Source organism: Gymnodraco acuticeps, unplaced genomic scaffold, assembly GCF_902827175.1.
Source record: "Gymnodraco acuticeps unplaced genomic scaffold, fGymAcu1.1, whole genome shotgun sequence".
Classification (NCBI taxonomy): Eukaryota; Metazoa; Chordata; class Actinopteri; order Perciformes; family Bathydraconidae; genus Gymnodraco; species Gymnodraco acuticeps.
Window position 1 is genome coordinate 2,772,775 of NW_022990558.1, and position 20,452 is coordinate 2,793,226.

Sequence of the window (20,452 nt, forward strand, 5' to 3'; positions counted from 1 at the left end):
CACTTTCTCAATCGGCTATTATCATATGTGTGATTGGATTTTTCATACGTTTAAATTCTTATCTTCTTCATAGGAAGATCAGAAGCACTCTGCTTTACAGAAGCCCTTATTAAAGGAGCCTTTTTATGCTATTTTGGGTTTCCCTTTACCTGTAATATGTTTTTGTGCATGTAAATGATCCGCAAAGGGCCCTCCAGAGGGAGCTTCTCTGCCACACACTCCCCCCCTGCCTGAAACGCCTCCATTGGACTCCTTTGTTGAGTTCCCTGACATAATGACATCACTAACACTCACACTTTTATTGGCTAGTACTTCAACACATTGCACGTGATTTGCTAAGGGGGGGGACATCTGTAAGTGGTTGATCCATCACAACAGTGCCGGCCCGCTAACCAATCAGAGTAGACCGGGCTCTGGTTTCAGACACAGGGTGAAAAGAGGTGCTGCAGCACAGGCAGTATGAGAAAAGAAAGAGCTTTTTGAACATGGAGACATGTCACAGCAGAGACACTAAATACAAATATGAACCTGAAAATGAGCATAATATAGCCCGTCTAACACATGGTAGATAGACAAAATCCGTTGTATTACTAACGGCCCGTCCACACACAGGCATGAAAAAAAAATGTCAAAGCTTCGCCCATTCACTTGAATGGGGTGACGTAGAACATTTTGAATCTTCGCCGAACTGCATTGTGGGGAGCGGAGCATGGCTTTGCAAGCATCGTGAGCATCAAAAGTTGAGCAATGTTCAACTTTTGATGCTCCCGATGCTTTCGAAGCTGGCATCAGCCAATCAAATCCCGTTTATGCAAATCCCGCCAGTACAAGCGCTAGCCAATCAAACCGCGTGCAAGCTGGGAGAGCCAGACCGCAGTTCATTTCCTCATATTCCAAACGAGAAATTAAGGTAGCAAATCACCCGGTTCTTTACGACCAGAACTATTTACCGGGATACAAACCGGAGGAACCAGGCATGGAGGGAGGTGGCAGAGACAGTGGGTGAAACTGTAGGTTTTCGCCTGTTTGGGGATTTTATATCCAGTTTACTTCGTTTTAAACATTGCTATTGCTTTGTATGTCGGGGGCGGGAGATTCATGTGATTGGTTGTTGGTCGCGTTGCTCGCAAAAAATCGCCAAGCTTCAGACACGCCCAGCATCAAGATTTTTCAAGATTGTTTTCATGCCTGTGTGTGGACGGGCCGTTAGTGCCCTAACAATGTTCATTTCAGGGTGATAGCGCCATGTTTTGAATAAGGGCTTGTGGTCGATTAGGATGATTCGTCGCATAGTTAAGTGAGCTGAAAGTACCTAAGAGGCAGCCATGATAAGAGCTGTTATAATTCTGTAAATGCATGCTTCTTTTCTTATCCCCTTTAAAAAGGATACACTGGATCCTTTACACAATCCTTAACAAAAGGAAAAGAGATAATGCCTTCTACAACCGCTACATTAAAGTGACGCACCATTAAGCAGTTCACAGAAACAGCCCCATTTAATGTAAGTTACGGTGCTTATTGTTCAGGTGGTCATCCATTATTGGTGCTCTATTTTACATAAACTGCAAGAAGTTATATACATGTATTTATCATTAATATGCCTATATATTAAGTTAACTGAGGTTTGGGAGCAGGGACACGCCTCAATCACCTCCGACTTTAACCATGCCCACACATCCGGCATCGTTTGTCTCTGATTTAACAATCCATCCTCCTTATCCCATATCCCTTCATTCCTCTTTACTCCCCTTCCTACATCCCTTCATCCCTCCCTACATGCCTTTCATTCCTCCCTGCCTCCCTCCCTACATCCCTTAATTTCCCCCTCCTTCCCTGTGTCACCTTATCTATTTATTTTTTAATGCAGATGCGTACTTTTTATCTCATTTTACCGTCTTGGTGCTTGTGTTCAGATCGGGTAGAAACACATAAGACAGAACCTAGACCTCTGCCTCGACTTCGGTCCGTCCTCCAGACCAGCCTGACAGATGCATCACTCATCCTTCTACACCCCCTTCTCCTCAAAACCATCAGTGCGTAACAACCAAGAGCCCCTGAAATAAATCTTAAACTGACATACTGTTGTGGGGTTGTCAATGCTAATGAAAATGCTCTTAATACTAGCCTAGCTTCCATCAAAATTGGGTTTATATTCAACAATTTAGCTTTTCGTGATTTTCACCCAATGGTTAGGGGTAGGGAGGTGTTTCAGTGTCAATGCAGGAAGTAGTGAGCATTTATCACATGTGGAAACTACAGTGTAAGGGTGTTGAGGTCTGACTTTTTTGCCGGAGAGTGAAGTCCGTTCATGCAAGTCCTGCAATTAACGCTTAACCTTTTTTTACTCTAACCCCAATCTTTCCCAAAGCATAACCAAGTGTTTTCAGATACCTAACCCTTTTTCTGCAGTATAGTATTGTACTTCCCAACTTAAAGGTCCCTATTATTCTGTTTTTCATCAATATATTATAGTTTTCAGATATATACAAAACATGTCTCTGAAGTGTTTGGCAAACAGATCATGCATTGTAGCATCCCATAATCCCCTCTGTTTCTCTGTCTGTTACTTTAGATGAAAATAAGGAGCCACTACCCACGCCCCTCTGAGAGATATTTGGTTAAAAAGAACACAATAGGCGCTTTCACACCAAGTACTTTGCCGTACTTAGTTCATGAGAACTTAGTTCATCAGAACTCTTTAGTTCTGATGAACTAAGTACAGATCGCGTTCACACCGGAATAAGTCCCTGAGGGAGGACTAGGAAAATGAAGCCGCTGACGTCACTTGTTCTTCTTCTGCTTTGGGTTTACTGGCAGGCCGCAAACAACTTCACGGCGTATACTGCCACCCGAAGTCCCCGGCCGGAAGTCCCCAGAGTTGGGGACTGGCTTCAGTAGAAGCTGCTGGGACTCCCGGCAGCTTCTACTGAAGCCTTCCGAGTAAATCGCCAGAAACGCCGACACCTCCTCATCACTCCACCGCTCCCATGTTTTATTTTGTGTTGCCATAAGTTAGTCTCTCTGCGTTTGTGTGCTGGGCTAATGCTAATGCTAATAATGCTAATGCGAGGAAAATAAAATGGCGGCTTCACAAAACTTTTTGGGAGTTTCACTGGCCGCAATCCGCCCAGCCAATCAGAAATGGGAACCTTTTTCTCCCATGAAAGCAGGGGCGGTGCCAGGGGGGAGCTAGGGGGTGCTGAAGCACCCCCCAGGATTGCCAAAGCACCCCCTAAGTACCCCCAAGAAATATGTTGTTTTTTTCGAAAATTATTATTATTTTTATTAAATTAAATCAGAAAAATTATTGATTACATCAATGCAAATGTGAAACAAATAAATGTTTGACCAAAAACATAAAGCCAACACAGGTGATATGATTAGGCCAATGGCCAGCACCCATTCGATTTTTGACCTACTCATAGGCTAAATTACTTTGTGACACTTGAGTGACTTCCTGTTAGCTGGAGCCCCAAATGATTTGCTAACAGCAAAGTGACAAATGGATCGTTTTTTAGTCCTTAAACGTCCACGTGTGGACACTCAATCAAAACCACCTGAAAGCGAGAGGGATTCTGCACATAATAGGCCTCGTGAGTACAAGTAGCTTACTTCTGGGTCTGTTTCATTCAAGCTCTGCTCTGTGTGTGGCACGAGCCATTTTGTGTGCGTGCGCAAGCGAGAGAGAGAGCTCGCGCACCGGTGGGTATCTACCGGAGATCGTTGTGGTTAGCATCTGGTGCTAGCTAGCCAAGCTAATGGATATAAAGAGCTTTTTCAACAACAAGGTGGAGGGAGAACTCTCTCCTGTCAGACTGAGAGTCTCAGATAACCTCAGCTCAGGTGAAGTAAAGGACTCTCAGTGTTTAGATAGTTAACTTTAGTCTAGTTATCTCAGTGGGTCTCAAACGGTTTGTTTTAAAAGGGGAGTGATTTGTAAAATATCTATAAAGAAATAGAAAATCTGTTTACAGTTCTGTTTCATATGTATGTTGAGAGATACTGTATATCCATAGATCTCTTCATTTTGGCTCTCAAAGTGCACCAGATTGATGCTTTTAACTTCGATATTTAAAAAAAAATCTTCCCGGGGGAGCAAGCCCCACTAGAGGAGGTGAGGACCCTCCTAGAGGATGTGAGGTCCACTCCCCACTTGTAAAAAATAGCACTTTACCCCTGCTTACACCTACAGTATATGCCGTGGGCTGATTACCGAGCCTTCATTGTAACAGTCGTCGGTACACTGTGTGTGTGTGTGTGTGTGTGTGTGTGTGTGTGTGTGTGTGTGTGTGTGTGTGTGTGTGTGTGTGTGTGTGTGTGTGGGGAGTGTTGCAGTAGAAAATTCAACTGTAGCGCTGGTGCATTAATGGGAAACCCTTAATGTTTGAGCACCCTCTATGAAACGTCAAGCTACCCCACACAGCACCCCCTAGAGAAAATCTCCGGCGCCGCCACTGCATGATGAAAGTACCTAATGTTTACACAAGCGAAAAAAATCATTATGACATCATAAAGTGGCCAAAATCTGATCAGCTCATTTTCAGACAGGATTTTATATAAATGGATCAGGACAAAAAGGGAGATAATCTCTTTACACAGAAGGGACACATGAGTATGAGTAAAATACATGAAAAAGTGGATTTTGCATAGGTGACCTTTAAGGGGGGCTTGTGACAAACAGATTGATAAAAGGATGGTCAAAATTGTAGCAGCAGATGCTAAAACCAATTAATTTGGGACATTTCTTCTGGAAGGAACAGTGTTACATAATTGTTTACATTATTACATTACATGTTACTTAGCTTTTATTCAAATTGACTCACACACAGTATATTCACTTCAATACTGTAGACACCATTATGGGAGACATTTTGGGGAACATTATAGGAAGTATCTTGCCCAAGAACACTTAAACATGTTTACTACTGGGATTGAACCAGTGACCATCCAATTTGTAGATTACAGCATAAACACCCTTAGCCACAGCCGCCAAATAGCAAATAATTTAACGCTGTTGACAGGGGCGTCGCCTGGACCTGGAAACATTCGGGGCTTAGCCCACAGTGGCGGCGTTACAGTCGAATTTTCTACATTTCTACCATTTCACATACACAATTGCGCCATCTGGTGTCACAAACGTGTGCCTGCATTAGCTTTGTTACGGCAATGCATTGTGGGAGATTCTCATAGCACCTGAGGATCACTTGAGGGTAAGGTGCCTGTATTATCTCGGTGGACAAAATGTATGTTTTTATTTTATAAGGACAATAACGTACTGTTGTGTTTGTTTAGTTTAATGTTAATTGTGTAATGCTCACAGTCACAGCAACATGTTTTTTGTGTGATTGGCTATTTGTTTTATATGATTTATCAACATGATCATCAATAGCTAATCTGAGCTAATAAGCTCATGTGAGCAGCATGGTGCTATTTCTCCAACAGAACCCAGCTCACGTGTCCTTTTATGCTGTCCATTGAAATGCAGGTATGTGAGTTTTGTACACCAGTTTATTTATGTTTAATGTTTCACATTGCTCCACATGATGCCTCGACTACAAAGTCTTCCATGTTTCTACGCTTCTTCCTCTGTGTCACAGTTTCGGGAATATCAAGATCATTGCACAGGGCCTTGGTCTTGTCATAGACCTCATGTGCTTTCTTGTTACTTCGGTAACTTTTCAGTGTGTTCTCAACTGCTGTTTTGTAATCTACAGCCTGCACCAAGTCAATTGTTTCTTTCTGCAGGTATTTGTGCAGGCCCTGAGTGGTTGAGAGCAGTGTCTGGAACATGACAGCATGTAGATGGTACTGAATTTTCAAAGTTGGCTTTCCAGTCCCTTTACTAGAGGGGCTGAAAGGCTCCCTAAAGTCTTGATCAAAGCAGGGAGGTTTTTGACATGCCCAGCGAACAAGTTTAATGTTTCACATTGCTTGTGAAAAATATACTACCACTATACGATCACTGATGTTTTGTTGTTGACTGGACACTTATTTTGTAAAAAATAGCATGAGAGGATCTCTTAAGCAATGCAGCTCACGTGTCCTTTTTATATGCTGTCCATTGAAATGCAGGAAAGTAATCAGCTCTGAGTGATCTGTTGCCGAGCGGACACTACACCGGAGTTACATAAGCAGAGATAAAGTGCTATTTTGGGGGGAACTCACCTCCTCTGGGGTCCCCCAGGAAGATTTTTTTTAAATATTGAAGTTAAAAGCATCAATCTTGTGCACTTTGAGAGCAACATTAAGAGATATGGATACATCTCTCAACACCCATATGTCAAAAAGAAATCAAAGAATCAGAATCAGAAACGGGTTTATTATTTAAAAACACTTCATTTTCCAATTAAATCATAAACTATGTCAAATGATTAGAAGTTGTTAGTAATCAGATTAAACAGAACAAAGGGATGGAAGGAGGAAATAATAATCCCTCATCTCTTGCTGTTTGCGGTTGAAATGATCTCTTTTGCTGGCCAAATGGAAAGCAGTGATGTCTCACTTGCCTTGACTTGTATCTGCAGTCCCTAAATCAGTTCCCCAGTTACCCATTGCCTCTTGTCTGTTCTGGTGTTCCTGTTCATTGTTGTCTGCATTGTTGTTCTTGTCTGTTGTATCTCCTTCTTGTGTGTCCCTTTCTCCTGTTCTCCTTTCTTCATCCTCTACTCTGTTTGGCTCATCTGTGATGACTGTGTAGGTAAACACAAACAAGTATGTAAGTCAATCAGTTTCCAGCTCTGTCAAATAAACGAATTTCAAGATACACAAATGTGTCTTCATTAAAATGAGTGTCACCACACTGTCACAAAATGTAATACTAACCAATTGAAAATAGTTACATTTACATTGGAAACCTCTTGTTAGATATCAGTGTTAAGAGTAGTTATCTGCCAATAGGACAGAATCATTCCTATACAAATGCAGTTTGAGTAATTCACTTAATACATTTACTTAAAACTTTAATATAGTCATTTTCACTTAATACTCTAATATAGTCATCTTTCTGCATTCAACACTAAGGAAAGCTGTACAATTTGACATGATAATGAGGAAAAAAGGCCTCCGACAATGCAGATATTTTTGGATCATATCAATTTTAAGATGGGGGTCAAGGCTTAATATTTGGGAGCATAGTGTCCCTTCCCCCATTTCAGGAGCCCCCACTGGATTAGCTTTGATCTGAAATATTTGTATAAAAAGCTTGTTAGCTGGCTGTCCATCTCATAATGTTCACATAGAAACTAGCTGTCAATAGGAAATATCAATCAGAAGAATTATAATTTCTTGCAAAAATCTGTCACAAAGAGGTTGCACATTTAAATGCAGGTGTTGTTATGGCAACGTCAGTGGCCCAAACAGCCACATTTACTGCTGCATTTATACGTTCAAACATGCTGTCGACGTAAAGCAGTGGCATGCCACCATTTCAGCTGACTTTTTCTCAGAAATACTGTCACATAATATCCATATATTTCAGTGCTAGGTTGATGCTTAGCTAAGCTAACTATGAAACACTTTAACTGACAGGACTCAGGAATCAGGATCAACTGTGTACTGTAAGGTAGCTTCTAGCTTCATGTCGAACACAGACAGTAAGTCAACATTTCCCAGAGAGCTTTCTTTGAAATCACCAAGTAACGCTAAAAAACACAACATTTAGATTGTATGACAAAGTGTTTATTTAATATATCTGGCTAGCTATAGCTACTTGCTAACGGTTTAGCTTACCCGCGCGATTCAAAGTAACGTCAACGTGGCTATAATTTATGCTTTGCTTACATGTTGACATAACTTGTAAGTTTACTGACATGTACATACCTTGTTCACCTGGCTCAGGTGGTGGCTCTGGGGTTGTTGTGTGAGCCACCATTTGAGAATTGCCGTCTTTTTTATTAAAAAATGTCTAATGTCCATCTTCAAAACTCGGCGTCCGCGGCTGAAAGTTTAAACACTGTCACAGAGGAGAGGTACGTACCTGTCACTGTCAGCCAATAAAACAAGTTTATTTCCATGCAACTCTCTGATTGGTCTGGTGGTGTCTTGCCTCTGTTGCATTCACTGAATACGGGAAATTACAATCCTGCCGTCCTCTAGGTAAAGTACGGTTAATGTATTATATTATTGAGGGAGAATTTGTCCGGGGCTAAAGAAAAAACATCCGGGGCTTTAGCCCCGGATGCCTACCCCAGGCGACGCCCATGGCTGTTGATCATGGCTCATAAAGAAGTAATGGGATTAATGGGAATTCATATAAAAACACTTTTACAGACTACTTTTAATGCAGTGCCTGACTGGTTAATTATAACACACGATGTAATTGACGTTATTTATTTACATAATAAAAGTAATTACAGAGAAAGCAGACATATTTTATAGTCTAATGCAGTGGTTCCCAAACTTTTTGTGCCCAAGGCACACCAAAGGACAAGTAAAAATCTCAAGGCACACCTATTGTGCAATATAGCCCTTATAACACGTGTTATCACTCATATCATGTAAAATATCTGTAAATGTGCATAATTATTTACTAATGCCAAATAAAATGTGACAAAGACAACTATATAACTCATGAAATATTTATTAACGAAATATTTCAGAAATTAATTTGAAACTTTATCAAATTAGGCTTCATCAAAGCAGCAACACACTCATTTAAACCAGACAGGTCACAAGATTAAAAATGAGGCAAAGGAAACTCAGCAGAAATTCAGCACAGAGAACTGTCAATGCAAGGAAGCTGCACTGCATGGTCCTGAACTACAAATTATAAATGTAACATTTCAGCAATCAGCATTGAAACATGTGCTATTGTAAATATTTTTGCCGACTTACAAATTAGTGAGATACATGTGCCTGTCGGGGCGCGCAGATTTGTTTAATCCTTGGTGGCACTGAGGAGAGGGCCACTCGCAAGTCCTGTTCAACAGAGAGCCGTGACCTCCTGTTGTTCTTCATGTAAATCAGAGTAGAGAACGCCAACTCCAGAGATGGGGTCGTTACTAAAAAAAGTAATATATTACACTACTTCGTTACTATCTACATAAAGTAACTCGTTACTTTACTCGCCGAGCACGTACGAACTGCGCATGCGTGAGTGGCAATAACTTTCCTTACCAGCAGGCGGCGGTAGTGTGTATTTGTCATTCAAAACAGGCAACAACCGGAAGACAGAGAAGAAGAACAGACTACGTGATATAAACAAACAACAAATAGCGTGTGCGGTAGCTTCACCTTAGCATGTGTTCTTTGCAGGTGTTTGTTGAGGTTTGACGTGGTGTTTCCAGCAGTGGATAACAGCTTCTGGCCTGGACACAGTTTGCACCTCACCGTCACATTCCTGTCTATTCTTCGGACGAACTCAAAATAATGGGCATACCTCCACCCCTCGAAAGTTATCGCTGACTCAGCCATGTTTATGCAGCACTGCACGTGGAGATGTGGATGCGCAAGTCGCGCAGATTACGTACATATAAAGCTACAAAGTACTGATATTATAGTAAATAAAAAAATTATTATTTGTTGTGTAGTTGTATATTGCAATAATAACGTATGGTTGTCACAAAATCCCACGGCACACCCGGACTTGCCTCGCGGCACACTGGTGTGCCGTGAGGCAAGTCCGGGTGTGCCGTGGGAACCACTGGTCTAATGTATGGCAGTATTCTAGATATATTTTCTTTCATATCTTAAAGGCTCATTTGAATAAAATGCATAGTTTATGTGGCTGTATAATACCTCAAGTTTCATTTAGGTGATTGAATTATCATACGCTACCTGCCTTCTGGGGTGCGATTTGCAGAACAGATTTCCACCATAAATATAAAGAAATCTGTTTGTTTGATTAAAGGCGCCTGACAGGCCTCACAGGCTGTGAAAATGTGCTTCTGAATGTGTACGCAAGAAGATAAATTCACAGGTGTCACTTCCTGTCCTCCCCTCCTCTCCATCTTTTCTCCCATTCCTTCTCTCTCTGCATTCCCTCGGCCCGTCTCTGTCTTTGTTTATTAATGTCTGTGAATAAGTCAGAGCTCCAGCTAACAGGCAGACTGTGACAGATGCTGGCAGCCGACTCATTCCTCTCACTCCTCAAATGCAGCAATTTATATAATTGCTCCTTCTCCACTGACAGTATACATGCTGTACACACACACACACACACACACACACACACACACACACACACACACACACACACACACACACACACACACACACACACACACACACACACACACACACACACACACACACACACACACACACACACACACACACACAACACACACACACACACACACACACACCACACACACACACACACACACAACACACACACACATAACACACAACACACACACACATGTAAAGCAATAAATAGACCCGCCTCACATGAACATTCACATACAGAACAGTAATGCCCCAAGTATGCATTAAGAATGGCAAGGCTGTCATGGGGTTTGTACTAAAGCTGCACATTCCCATGTCCTTATTGTAGCTGTGGAGTTTTGGTATTTTCTGAGTCAATGTGTGATTGTTTTCTAAGTTAATTATGCTAAAGTTAATGATGCTTTTTTTTATAGGATGTATCTGCTAAAATGCACAAGAGCCCATTCCCACCTAGTGCCTTTGTCTTTTTGCAATGTATTCGAATGAGGAGAGTAATTTCGTCACATACGGCCACATCGAAAAGAAACGTCACACCCAGCATTTTGTTCTGAGAGCTCTATCTTTTTTTCAGGCATCTCTGAGCACTTTTAGATTAAAACATTTTAACTGATCAAAAAATTGACAATGACGAAACAGACATTGGATGAAAGGCTTGTTCATGAACGAAAACCCCCTTTGTTGGAGCAGATCGGCCAGGGGGACTCTGTTGGCGGTGAGTTGTCATTTTTCCTGTACGCAGATCATCCTGCTCGCTCTACAGCTGTCAGATTGAGCGGTGAAGCTCATTCATTAAAAGTGTGAGAGCAAGAATCTTCCAGTAGGTGTTCATGTTGAAAACATAATGTCAAACCAATATAATAATGGACCTAGAGTCTCTTTATATAAAGCTGATGATAGTAGCACTATACATACGCGATATATATAGCATGATAACATTCAAGTGTGCGAACATAATCGGCCATACCGCGGTTTATAAGGCTTTAACACAGGCTTTAAATGGATTCCATTTAGAACCCTTCCAAGTCAAGTGGATAAGTGACATTTGGTTGCCTTACTAAGCTCAGACGTAGGGACTTGGAAACTGGTTGGTCTGTGCTTCGAATCCCAGTATGGACACAAAAAAAAACGTTGTGGACTGGTAACTGGAGTATTGCCAGTTCAACTCCTTGTCACAATCTTATGAAGGACCCAAATGCAGCACTCGAGAAACCACGGAGTATTGGTAATGTACTTTATTGGTAATAATACCAGAGCAGAGGAATACCGGATGATGTACAGGCAAACGAACCGGAGGACAGCGGGCAGAAGGTGAGTCAGGGCCGGGCAGAGGGTCAGGGAGCAGGCGAGGCGGTCAGCGTAGGTACAGGCAGGGTCAGACAGCAGGCAAGGCAGGATAGTCCAAGGACAGGCAGGATCAGGGATCAGGCAGAGCAGGCAGGTCGGGACAGGCAGGGTCGGAACCGGGTAGGCAATCTGATGACAAACGCGTGAAAGACTAGCATGAAGGCAAAGTACGATCTGGCAACGGGTGTGTGTCTGGTGAGGGTTTAAATACTGGCAGTGAAGCTAATGGGTGCAGAAGAGAAAGAGAGTGAGCAAAAACTTGGGTGTGGTTAACAGGTGAGACAGGTGAATGGAAAACTACTGGTGGAAGATGGAGCAGACTGTGACACTCCTGGGTACTGCAGAGGTGTCCTTGAGCAAGGCACCGAAACCCCTACTGCCCCCTGACACCGAAACATGCCAGCCCATTTGCTCTAACACTCTCCTCAAAATGCATGTGTTTGTGCATGTGTGTATTTAGATATATTATAAGAATGTTTTCTTACAATGTTTATTTTGATCACATTTGTCATTTATTGCACCAAAATGTACTATATAAACTTAAACATAGTAAATGTCACCTTATAGGATTAATAAACAATGTCCTCTTCTTTCATGTATATTTGATTCAAATTTTGCATTTATTGTAGTGTGAATTTCCCCTTGTAGGACAAATAATGATTGTCTTCTTATTATAACTTAGTTTGAATGTTGCATTTAATGTACCCAAATTTCCCAAAACATCGTCATCTTTTAGTGAGGTCATTAACTTTCTGTGTTTCCCACTATGTCTTAATTATCTGTAGACATACAATGGACATACTACCCTCCTCACACACAGACACCCTTCGTCTCCACTGTTCAGCTCCCTGAAGTGGACACGGCTCATCACATCCAGTCCACCTTCAGCCATCTGCTTTGTGTCGAGATGGTTGGCCACTCCTGATGAGCTTGTCCTCTTATAATCGCTCCCCCCCCGGACCCCAGTTATCTCATCTCCTCCACGTTTCCCACCACTGATGATGTCCCCTCTCTCCAGCTGATTATGAGCTCCTGTAATGACTCACAGCTCTAATGCCTCTCATTTGGGGAAATGGACAATCTATTTCAAGGTTGATGAAGTGCATTTCCAGTGAGAGCTTGTTTGTCCGTGTCCGGGGTATGTGTGTGTGTGTGTGTGTGTGTGTGTGTGTGTGTGTGTGTGTGTGTGTGTGTGTGTGTGTGTGTGTGTGTGTGTGTGTGTGTGTGTGTGTGTGTGTGTGTGTGTGTGTGTGTGTGTGTGTGTGTGTGTTGCATATTAATGCTGCATAAATGTGAACACGTGAGAGGGAGCATGTCAGTCTGCATGTCAGTCTCTCACTCTGTCATTGCTGAATGTCAGAGCTTCTCTTCCTAATAAACTAATCCCCCCTCAGGTAGTAATTCATCCTCCCCTAAATGCGATTTACGGCTGACAATAATGTCCAAGGTGCATTACTGACTTGTTACCTCCCTGGAAGAGACGCGTGCCACTGTCTTCCTCCCAGCTCAGGCAAAACCGATACGCAGTAGCCAAGATGTACATTTACAAAAATAGTTCACATAAGAACATTCAACATTTCTAGAAAATACATACTTACTGTAGAAAACATCTTGAGGCACGTTTTTGTGAAAGCTTCTGGCTGCAGTTGAATAGTGAGAAAAATAGTCCTGTGTCTTTTCCTTAACCTCAGGGAAAAACATAATTGGGTTAAGGAAAGATGTGAAGGGGAATTCATTAGGATTTAGGAGAAAGAAAACTGTGATAGTAAGAGAATCTGACTGCACTAAAACTGGCCGTGATTATGATGCAACCGTGGGTCTTATTGATGTGCGTCTTGGAAAACGACTATTTTCCCGGGATGGATTCCTAAAAATGTATTACTTCATTACCAAGGTACGAATTAAAATCAAAAGTTGAAAGAGAAAGATAATGGTTGCTTGCACTCACTCACCCTCCTGTCCACTCATATGAATCTCATTGAGTATGACTGTATTCAACCATTTCAAACATAATTCTTTATGCAATATATTACCTTATACGACTGTGTACATCACCTTTTAAATATGTTGAATAACAAAAAAAACCTTAAAGACGCATCACAACTCAGTAGAAATTGTGATTTGATTAATCCAATATTTTATTACAATAATAAGTGAAACGGTTTATAGTTTGTCTTAACATCGTGTTGAACGTTTAAAACATAAAAGCCCTTTGGAAAGATATTGCATTAGTTATAAAATGCTCAATAACACCCAAACTGAAATGATCCATGTTTGTCATTCACATGTAAATCAAGTCATCATTGTAAATGTTGCATCCGCAAGGAATTGTGGGACGGCATTATCTCCTTTTTTCTCATAAAGGATGGTCAGTGTATCCCAAGCTAAAGGATATAACAAGGGAAGCAGTACAGCTCCTTTCTTATCATACAGTATTCAAGCAGCTCTTATAACGGCTGCCACTTACTGTAGGTGCTTCCTGCCTATTTCACTCCATTAGGAAGCCCCCTTAGCAAAAAAGACAATTCCACCATAACCCTGCCTCTTTCTCGGTCCTTGAAATCAACTCTCTAGTTTCCCCAGCCAATCTCCTAACCGGGGACTTATTCCCTCATTAGTCCTTCAGCATACAGTATATAATATACCAGTCCACTTTCACTTGGTCCCTGCACTGTATCCTGTGTGTTACTGCCAGACTCTCTAAGGCAGGGGTGTCAAACTCAAATACACAGTGGGCCAAAATAAAAAAATGGGTACTAGTCGAGGGCCGGACTGGTTCAATCTTTATTGCAAAACTTATTGAAATGAACTTATTGCACACATTAAACTTGGAACTAACAAAGCTTAAATGATTGCCTATAAAAACAACATTAAACATTACATAATCAGTTGCATTAATTTCTTATGGCTCTATCTGCAGCTTTTCCGGAGTCATTTCTTATGATTACATTTTTCCACAGGCCAACAACAGCTTCAAGAAAACTATTTCCCTCAAAGAGAAAACCAAACATGCCCTGCTGTCGTGAGAGAAAAAGTGCAGAAGGAAACATCTATGTAAACTCAGTGTGCTGCTCTGTGATGCAGATACTTGGCATCTCATCTTGGGTGCAATGTCATCAATGTTTGGGCTCAGGCTCTGAGCTGAGGAAACCCTCAGGATTGAGTGAAGGTGTGCGTGCAATATACCGGCGGGCCAGATCTAATAGTAATTAGAAATTATCCTGCGGGCCGAAATTAAATCCACCACGGGCCGGATTTGGCCCCCGGGCCTTGAGTTTGACACATGTGCTCTATGGGGTTCTGGCACTGTTCTTGAACTCCAGTTTGTTTGCCTGTCGCTTTTGTGAATTTGTCAGCCTCTGTGACTGGTCTTCCAGTTTGGACCTTGCCTGACCTTTGATGAGTAAACTGAATTTTTCTTGCTATTGACTCTTTTCATTTTCAAGCTTTTCGGTTTTAGGTTACTTCCTGTTCATGTGAACTTTACACAGGAAGATGGCACGATTCTGGTGGATGAAATCCAAAACGGTAACCTAACAAATTACAATATATATCATTATATGACTTAAAGGCGACCCATTATGCAAAATCCACTATTGCATGTCTGAAATATGTGTCCCCTCTGTGTTAAGAGAGTCAGAAAGTTTCAGGAAAAACTATTCCCTCTCCTTTTTCCTTTATCTACTGCAGCGGTTTTAAAGTGTGAGGCGCGCCTCCCCTGGGGGGCGCCAGAGAGCTTCAGGGGAGGCGCAGCTAACTTTAAGCGAGCGGCAACATGGATCGATTTTTAGTGAAGTTACCTAAAGTGAGAGAGGAGACAGCGTCTGGCACAAAACGTCAGCTTTGTTATGAAATAAAAGTTGTGGCTCATCGGACATTTATGAGAGAAAATCCCTAATGTCCGAGTGCAAATGAATGCAGCATAAGACGCGAGCCGCCTTCTAACCCCTCCCCCGGCCCTGGCGCGAGCGCGGAAATGTTATAGAGTGGCGAAGTCCCTCCCCTTCCGGGGGAGCTCCATGGGACCTTATTTCGGAAAAATTCTGTATTGAAGTCAATGGAGAGAAAAAGATTATCTTTCGATCCCGTTTGAATTGTGCCACGAATTACACATGATGTTTGTCAATTTAAAAGTTAATTTTGCAAGTGTCGTAAAACTGTGAAGTAACACATTTTTTTGTGTGAAACGCTCAATGAACTACATCTCTGGTCTCGCAGACTCTCACAACAACACACGTCACCAAGATGGCCGTCACTGTTGGGGAAATATTTTCCAAGGCCCATAACTTTGACCCAGTTTATCAGTTCAAACTGTCCTGACTGAGCACACGCACCTCGTAACCTTGGCTGCTGTGCTCTCAGTGTTCTGTCTCCCTGTTCCTGCCTGTTGGCGTCAGCTGATAGAGGTGTTATGGTTCTATGTCCCTGCCTGTTGGCGTCAGCTGATAGAGGTGTTATGATTCTATCTTGTTATGCAGCATGTTGATGATTCTCTCTGAACTAATACATGGGTCTGGGGTAGAGTTCTTCAGAATTGATGTGGCAACTCTACCGTGCAGTCAGATCGTGGCTGCTGTGACTTGTGATGTGAATTCTCCGGCCGAAGCTCCAAATAAACCATCAGTGTTTGACATCAAAGCTCCTGCTCTTCCCGTGTCTCTTTCCTGAGTCGGTGACTCCCACTGCATTGCTACACAGAAGTTTCCCTTACAAATTGGCGTTGTCAGCAGGATACCAACAAATCTTCAGAACTGGTAAGTGTATTTTCAAATCTACATTTGGACATTGCCTTACCAGAATCTGTGATTGACGGTATCCTAAAATTACCTGTGAAACTGAGCGGCTGTGTTTCGTTTTTGGTTAATGAACATTTGGGATAATAAACCCAGGGGATCAGTGTCTGGGGACTCAGTCCCACCTAGTGTCAGCAGAAAGTATTAAAAATAATGATTACAACAAAATGCAAAAAAAAAAAAAAAAAAAAAATATTAAATATATTTTAAGATCATGTTTAATCATCTGATTCGTCTGTACATTGCTGTTTTAGTCTGTGTTCTTCTAATTAGTGTCTACAGTGTGTGCCTATTGAGCTGTTTAGAGCCATGTGGGACAAAACCCGATCCTGCCCCTCCCTCTCTCTGTCTAAGTGAACGGTGACTGTAAAAACTACACTGCGCATGCTCAGAATATTTTCCTATTTAATGTGTGTGGCAAAAAAATAATGACCATAGGGGCATAGTGCTGCCATCCCCACCATACGTCATCTCACATCATTCAGAGCTGATTGGCTGTAAGTACGTGTGCCGCGAAAAGTGTGGTGTGTGAAGAGGAGACGAGAGAGCTGCAGTGAGGCGTCCTAAAACCCGGAAGTAAGCTGCGCATGGCTTCCCTCGACAAAAAAGCAATGAGATTTCTCCATAGGATTTTAGAAAATAGCTCCAAATAAGGTCTGTGGGAAACGTAGCTGTTAGATAAATACACGTTTTGTTCTGCCGGATAATATCCACATGTCTACCCTACTTTTATAATTTTCGAATCATAAATCTATTGATTAGATTAGATTTATGATAGACTTTTGAAACTACAAGAACATAAGGAGGACTTCTACAAAAAAGTAATAGAGATTTTTGTCCAGAAGGATAGGCAAATGGACTTAATCTTCAAGTCAAGGTAAGACTGCAATTTTATTGAAAATGGGATCTTACTAAGAGAGAACAATTCAATATTTAAATGATAAAATTACATTTTTTGGGTATCCTTTTGTTGAACTGTCTGTTTAAAATTAATTGAAGCATCAGACAAAAAAAGCTTTTGAAAATAATATTATATTTTGATTTAGGTCAAAATATAATATTTGTAAACCTGAAGAGTCAGTGCCAGTGCTTCACCAGCCATGAACCTTACTGCAGAAGCTATAGACATTTACGTTTTTTGTGCCCCACCACTTTTGTACATATAAAAACGCCACTGCATACAAGCATGCACAGCTCATGTTTAGAGAAACCTTAAAGAAAGGCATCAGTAAAGTGGAGCTTCTGTATGAAAGCAATGTAAAGATTTGTATTGGACAAATCGCCGAATTCTGGGGGTTTCAGCGGCCAAACACAGCAGTTGAAAATAAGCAGCCGGAGATATTACTGCTATCGCCTCTCTGTAAAACACGGCTCCAGCTGCAGCCGCGGGTGTGTGTGTAAAACCTCCCCGTGTTTGTGGGGCTGGAGAAGTACAGCTGAGAGGGAGAAAGTCACAGCTTTTTGTCTATAGCTTTAACTCACACCACCGCCGTCTCTATTAAAAACGAGATGGTCTAAAAGCACTCGTTGTTTGTGACCGTTTTCTACGTGCATGGTAAGACGGGGCAGCGCGAGGTGCGTGCATCACCCGATGCGCCACAGTTCCCTATACATTGCTAGAGGAGCTGGTGGCGGTCAGGGGTGCATACATACAATTATAGGCTAATTGATCACGGGTGGGTAGTGGCAAGCAAGTGTAGAACAAAACTGTGTTTCATCGTTGTGATGAACTCGATAGCAAGTGTATAGGCTGGTCGTGTCGGACTACAGTCAACTGTGCTGTTGTTGGAGAGAAAGGGTAGAGGAAAAAGTCTGTGCGCTCCTGATCGGGGGGGGCACAGCGCCACTAGAATAGAGTAGTGGTGTCGCAAGAGGATAAGCTAGTTATCGCTCTTGGACGGCTTTCAGGCACCGATCTAGGACTTGTATACAAGGGTGGACGCGTGAGTCAAGGCATCTATAATTCTCTACCCCCTCTGAAACCTCTTAATTCGGACTAAATTGAGCTGGATGAACTTTGCTGTCACGCTGGTGTTTATTACGAGTTCATGTTTGTTTGTTTGTCTGATTGTTTGTATGGGGGGTCTATATTGGTTTGTCTACCCGCCGTCTTGTGTATGTTTTGTAACAACTAATAATGAATCAGTCCATAGCCAGGGTAAAATGAACTAAACTTTAGTTATCTCACCAAAAGTAAATAACTTGAGAAAAATAATATAAAGATGTAAAGCAAAATTCTGGTCGTATAAATGTGCTGCAAAATGAAAATAAATAGCAAAAGAGTGTTTTTATGTACTGCATCTGAGTGTGCAGAGGAAAATGTAAACAAGAAGCACACTGTTCAGGGTGTGCGCTGTAGGTGTAAGAAGAAAAGAAGATTATATTGCTTTAAGAATCCATTCTTAAATGGTATTGCTGGTATGTTAAGATATGTTTGTGACCTTGTATAAACCCTATGCCCGTCCTGCGCCCCGAGACCCTCAGAGGCATCACTGCTGGTCGTAAAGACCTGCCTGAGGAGATCAGGGTTGCACAATCTGTTTTTTTAGGTCAATGTTGTATTATTTGTTTAATTGATTCTTAAATCTATATATTGTATGGTAATAATGAATAAAAACGTAATGTATTGAACACATTCCGAAACAAAGCAGATAAGACAGAACTAGACTCAGACATAATACTAATTGTTGTTGAAAACTTTTGCGCTGTTGCTGCAAAATGGAAACTTTGTTGATTATCTATTCCAACTGCCCACTGGAATCAGGTAATTAATATAAGTTGAAGTTCAATTGCAGTTTTAAAAATAGTTTAACATTCTTTATTAAACTGCTTCAAATTATTTCTCGTATCAACCAATTGGTCTCCATAGACATTACTAAAATTAAAATAGTTGTTAAACTACTGACAAGATATCTGAAACCGAGTTTATGAACAACAGAGTAAAGGTCGCTGGTTAAGCCAGGATCAATATATTTGTTGAAGTTTTTATTGTGTGCATAATAAATGTATTAAATTAATTGAGCAATTCTTTAAAAAGTATAATGTGAAACACGTCCAGAAGAATGTCATGCAAAGCTGCCTGCCTTCCTTTGTTTCTCTCTGAACTGCCTGATATTTTTAATGTTTAATGTCAACCATTTGTGCAGATAGCATGAAGTAGAACAGATCGCCGATGCTAATGTAGCGTTAGCATTAGCATTTCTCCCCCGGGCTTAAATGGTGTATTATAGAATGATCACACCGTTGTGACAGTACTCTTCAGAGGTTTCACGAAATATGACTACTAATCTTACTGTTTAACATTTTGGGTTACTTAATGTTACTTCATGTTAAGGCTAATAAAAATGATGAGGCTAAGACTGTAATGCTAACTAACGTGCTTGCTACTAGCTAGGTAGCTAACTTGATCCAGCCAGCCATTCCTGGTCCTTTCATCAGACGGGAAGCGAAAGAACGAGCAAGACCCATTGCTGGTATGATAACAACCTGGTACTAAGCACACAGCCAGGCATCTTGTTAAAGTTATCTTATCTTAGCTATCTCTTATATTTAGCAGAGGAAAACAATTGTGACATTACATTACATTACATTGCATTTAGTTGACGCTTTTATCCAAAGCGACTTACAATAAGTGCGTTCGACCAACAAAATACAACTTGAAGAAAACAGAATCATATAAGTACATCAGGCTTCATAGAGCAAAAACATTTCAAGTGCTACTCAACTGGCTTTAGATAAGCCAGTTCTTTATTAGTATAAAAGTGCTTCGTTAATAGTTCTATCGCTCGAAGTGGAGTCGAAAGAGATGAGTTTTCAGTTTGCGCCGGAAGATGTGCAAGCTATCTGCCGTCCTGATGTCAATGGGGAGCTCATTCCACCATCCTGGAGCCAGTACAGCAAACCCACGTGTTTTCGCTGATGGGAACTTGGGTCCCCCTCGCAGCGAGGGCGCAGCGAGTCGTTTGGCTGATGCAGAGCGTAGTGCACGCGCTGGGGTGTACGGTTTAACCATGTCCTGGATGTACGAAGGGCCAGATCCATTGGCAGCATGGTAAGCAAGTACCAGTGTCTTGAAGTGGATTCTAGCAGTTACCGGAAGCCAGTGAAGGGAGCGGAGGAGCGGAGTAGTGTGGGAAAATTTAGGAAGG